We start from the raw sequence: 5,511 nt of genomic DNA, 5'->3' as shown, positions 1-5,511 counted from the left end.
GGAGGGGAGGAGGCAGCCTCAAACCCTCAAGGTTTGGCCGAAATTTGAGGTGGAGGAGTCCTACTCCAATCCTACTTGGAGTAGGATTCCACCTTCCCACTTGGAAACTCTTTCCACCTTGTGTTTTTCCCTTCTCAAACCTTATGGGCCTTAGTGGGAACTTATTCCAGCCCACTAGGGGCTGGTTTATCTCTTCCCATAGCCCATGAGACCCCTTGGGGCGTGACACCCCTCTCGATGGTCCCCGTCACCCCTCCCGGCACTCCCGGTACACTACCGATGAGCCTGAAACTTTTCCGATAATGCCCGAAAACTTTCCGGTAACCAAATGAGGTCATCATATATATCAATCTTCGTCTCCGGACCATTCCGGAAACCCTCGTGATGTCCGTGGTCCCATCCGGGACTCCGAACAACATTCGGTAACCAACCATATAACTCAAATACGCATAAAACATCGTCGAACCTTAAGTGTGCAGACCCTGCGGGTTCGAGAACTATGTAGACATGACCCGAGGGACTCCTCGGTCAATATCCAATAGCGGGACCTAGATGCCCATAATTGATCCTACATATTCCGAAGATCTTTATCGGTTGAACCTCAGTGCCAAGGATTCATATAATCCCGTATGTCATTCCCTTTGTCCTTCGGTATGTTACTTGCCCGAGATTCGATCGTCGGTATCCGCATACCTATTTCAATCTCGTTTACCGGCAAGTCTCTTTACTCGTTCCGTAATACAAGATCCTGCAACTTACACTAAGTCACATTGCTTGCAAGGCTTGTGTGTGATGTTGTATTACCGAGTGGGCCCCGAGATACCTCTCCATCACACGGAGTGACAAATCCCAGTCTCGATCCATACTAACTCAACGAACACCTTCGGAGATGCCTGTAGAGCATCTTTATAGTCACCCAGTTACGTTGCAACGTTTCATACACACAAAGCATTCCTCCGGTGTCAGTGAGTTATATGATCTCATGGTCATAGGAACAAATACTTGACACGCAGAAAACAGTAGCAAGAAAATGACACGATCAACATGCTACGTCTATTAGTTTGGGTCTAGTCCATCACATGATTCTCCTAATGATGTGATCCCGTTATCAAGTGACAACACTTGCCTATGGTCAGGAAACCTTGACCATCTTTGATCAACTAGCTAGTCAACTAGAGGCTTACTAGGGACAGTGTTTTGTCTATGTATCCACACATGCACTGCGTTTCCACTCAATACAATTATAGCATGGATAATAAACGATTATCATGAACAAAGAAATATAATAATAACTAATTTATTATTGCCTCTAGGGCATATTTCCAACAGTCTCCCACTTGCACTAGAGTCAATAATCTAGTTCACATCACCATGTGATTCCAACGAATCCAACACCCATATAGTTATGGGGTCTGATCACGTCTTGCTCGTGAGAGAGATTTTAGTCAACGGTTCTGAAACTTTCAGATCTGTGTGTTCTTTGCAAATCTTTATGCCATCTTATAGATGCTTCTACTATGTGCTATTCGGAAATACTCCAAATATCTACTCTACTATACGAATCCGTTTCACTACTCATAGTTATTCGGATTAGTGTCAAAGCTTGCATCGACGTAACCCTTTACGACGAACTTTTTAACCACCTCCATAATCGAGAAAAATTCCTTAGTCCATCAGTTACTAAGGATAAATTTTGACCGCTGCTAGTGATTCAATCATGGATCACTCTTTGTACCTCTCAACAGACTTTGAGTCAAGGCACACATCAGGTGCGGTACCCAGCATGGCATACTTCAGATTCTACGGCCAAGGCATAGAAGACGACCTTCGTATATTCTCTTTATTCTGCCGGGGTCGGGTTTTGAGTCTTACTCAAATTCACACCTCACAACGCAACCAAGAACTCCTTCTTTGCTGATCTATTTTGAACTCCTTCAAAAACTTGTCAAGGCATGCATCTTGTCGAAACTTCTATTAAGCGCTTTCGATCTATCTCCATAGATCTTTGATGCTCAACGTTCAAGTAGCGCAATCCAGGTATTCCTTTGAGAACTCCTCTAAAACAACCTTGTATGCTTTACAGAAATTCTACATTACTTCTGATCCACAATATGTCAACCACATATACTTATCAGAAATTCTATAGTGCTCCCACTCACTTCTTTGGAAATACAAGTTTCTCATAAACCTTACACAAACCCAAAATCTTTGATCATCTCATCAAAGTGTATATTCCAACTCCGAGATGCTTGCACCAGTCCATTGAAGGATCGCTGGAGCTTGCATACTTGTTAGTATCTTTAGGATCGACAAATCCTCCTGGTTTTATCACATACAATGTTTGCTCAAGGAAACCGTCGAGGAAACAATGTTTTGACATCCTATGTGCAATATTTTATAAATAATGCAGCAACTACTAACATAATTCTAACAGACTTTTAGCATCGCTACGAGTGAGAAAGTCTCATCATAGTCAACTGTTTGATCTTGTCGGAAACATCTTTGCGACAAGTCGAGCTTTTCTTAATAGTGACTTATCACCATCATCGTTTGTCTTCCTTTTAAAGATCCATCTTTACTCAATAGTCCTATGACTATCAAGTAGTTCTTCCAAAGTCTACACTTTGTTTTCATACATGGATCCTCTCTCGGATTTCATGGCCTCCAGCCATTTGTCGGAATTCGGGCCCACCATTGCTTTCTCCATAACTCGTAGGTTCAATCTTGATCAACAACTTGACCTCCAAGACAGGGTTACCGTACCACTCTGCAGTAGTACGCGACCTTGTCAACCTACGAGGTTTGTAGTAACTTGATCCGATGCTCGATGATCACCATCATCAGCTTTCACTTCAATTGGTGTAGGCGCCACAGGAACAACTTCCTGTGCCCTGCTACACACTGGTTGAAGTGATGGTTCAATAACCTCATCAAGTTCTACCACCCTCCCACTCAATTCTTTCGAGAGAAACCTTTCCTCGAGAAAGGATCCGTTTCTAGAAACAAACACTTTGCTTTCGGATCTGAGATAGGAGATGTACCCAACTGTTTTGCATATCCTATGAAGATGCATGTATCCGCTTTGGGTTCGAGCTTATCAAACTGAAACTTTTTCACATAAGTGTCGAAGCCCCAAACTTTCAAGAAACGATAGTTTAGATTTGTCTAAACCTCGATCTATACTGTGTCATCTCAACGGAAATACGCGGTGCCCTATTTAAAGTGAATGCGGTTGTCTCTAATGCATAACCCATAAATGATAGTGGTAATTCGATAAGAGACAACATAGCATGCACCATACCAAATAGTGCGTGGCTATGATGTTCAGACACATCATCACACTATGATGTTCCAAGTGGCATGAACTGCGAAACAATTTCCACATTGTCTTAACTCCGTACCAAAACTCGTGACTCAGATATTCATTTCTATGATCATATCGTAGACAGTTTATCCTCTTGTTACGACGAACTTCACTCCAAAACAGAATTGAACTTTTCAATATTTCAGACTTGTGATTCATTAAGTAAATACTCTTGTATCTACTCAAATCGTCATTGAAGTAAGAACATAATGATATCCACTGCGTGCTTCAGCACCCATTGGACTGCATACATCAAAATGTATCACTTCCAACAAGTTACTATCTTGTTTCATCTCAATGAAAACAAGGCCTTGCTCATGTGGTATGATTTGCATGTCAGTAGTGATTCAAAATAAAGTGAGTATAAATATCCATCAACATGGAACCTCTTCATGCAATTTATACCAACATGACTCAAGAGGCAGTGCCACAAGTAAGTGCTACTATCATCATTACCTCGTATCTTTTGGCACCAATATCATGAACATGTGTAACACTACGATCGAGATTCAATAAACCATTGAAGGTGATTATTCAAGCAAATAGAGTAACCATTATTCTCTTTAAATGAATAATCGTATTGCAATAAACACGATCCATTCATGTCCATGCTTAACGCAAGCACCAAATAACAATTATTTCGGTTTAACACCAATCCCGATGGTAGAGGGAGCGTGCGACGTTTGATCATATCAACCTTGGAAACACTTCCAACACGTATCGTCACCTCGCCTTTAGCTAGTCTCCGTTTATGCCGTAGCTTTCATTTCGTGTTACTAATCACTTAGCAACCGAACCGGTATCCAATACACTCGTGCTACTAGGAGTACTAGTAAAGTACACATCAACATCATGTATATCAAATATACTTCTTTCGACTTTTGCCAGCCTTCTTATCTACCAAGTATCTAGAGTTGCTCTGCCTTAGTGACCATTCCCCTCATAACAGAAGCACTTAGTCCCGGGCTTGGGTTTAATCTGGGGTCTCTTCATTAGTGCAACAACTGCTTTTCCGTTTCACGAAGTATCCCTTCTAGTCCTTGCCTTTCTCGAAACTTAGTGGTTTTACTAACCATCAACTATTGATGCTCCTTGATTTCTACTTTCGCGGTGTCAAACATCGTGAATCGCTCAAGGATCATTGTATATATCCTTGATATGTTATAGTTCATCACAAAGCTCTCACAGCTTGGTGGCAGTGACTTTGGAGAACCATCACTATCTTATCTGGAAGATCAACTCCCACTTGATTCAAGCGATTGTCGTACTCAGATAATCTGAGCACACGCTCAATGATTGAGCTTTCTCCTCTACTTCGTGGACAAAGAATCTTGTCGGAGGTCTCATACCTCTTAACAAGGGCACAAGCATGAAATCACAATTTCATCTCTTTAGAACATCTCCTATGTTCCGTGACGTTTCAAAACGTCTTTGGCGCCTTGCTTCTAAGCCATTAAGTAATTTGTACTGAACTATCGTGTAGTCATCAGAAATGTGTATGTCGGATGTTCACAACATCTACAGAAGACGCTCGAGGTGCAGCACACCGAGTGGTGCATTAAGGACATAAGCCTTCTGCGCTGCAACGAGGACAATCCTCGGTTTTACAGACTCAGTCTGGAAAGTTTGCTACTATCCACTTTCAACTAAAAATTTTCTAGGAACATATAAAAACAGTAGAGCTATAGCGCAAGCTACATCGTAATTCGCAAATACCATTAGACTATGTTCATGAAAATTAGTTCAATTAATCATATTACTTAAGAACTCCCACTCAAAAAGTACATCTCTCTAGTCATTTGAGTGGTACATGATCCAAATCCACTATCTCAAGTCCGATCATCACGTGAGTCGAGAATAGTTTCAGTGGTAAGCATCTCTATGCTAATCATATCAACTATACGATTCATGCTCGACCTTTCGGTCTCATGTGTTCCGAGGCCATGTCTGCACATGCTTGGCTCGTCAAGCTTAACTCGAGTGTTCCGCGTGTGCAACTGTTTTGCACCCGTTGTATGTGAACGTTGAGTCTATCACACCCGATCATCACGTGGTGTCTCGAAACGAAGAACTGTCGCAACGGTGCACAGTCGGGGAGAACACAATTTCGTCTTGAAATTTTAGTGAGAGATCACCTCATAATGCTA

This window comes from Hordeum vulgare, chromosome 2H (genome assembly GCF_904849725.1).
Source record: "Hordeum vulgare subsp. vulgare chromosome 2H, MorexV3_pseudomolecules_assembly, whole genome shotgun sequence".
Lineage (NCBI taxonomy): Eukaryota > Viridiplantae > Streptophyta > Magnoliopsida > Poales > Poaceae > Hordeum > Hordeum vulgare.
Note: the sequence above shows the minus strand (reverse complement) of the source record.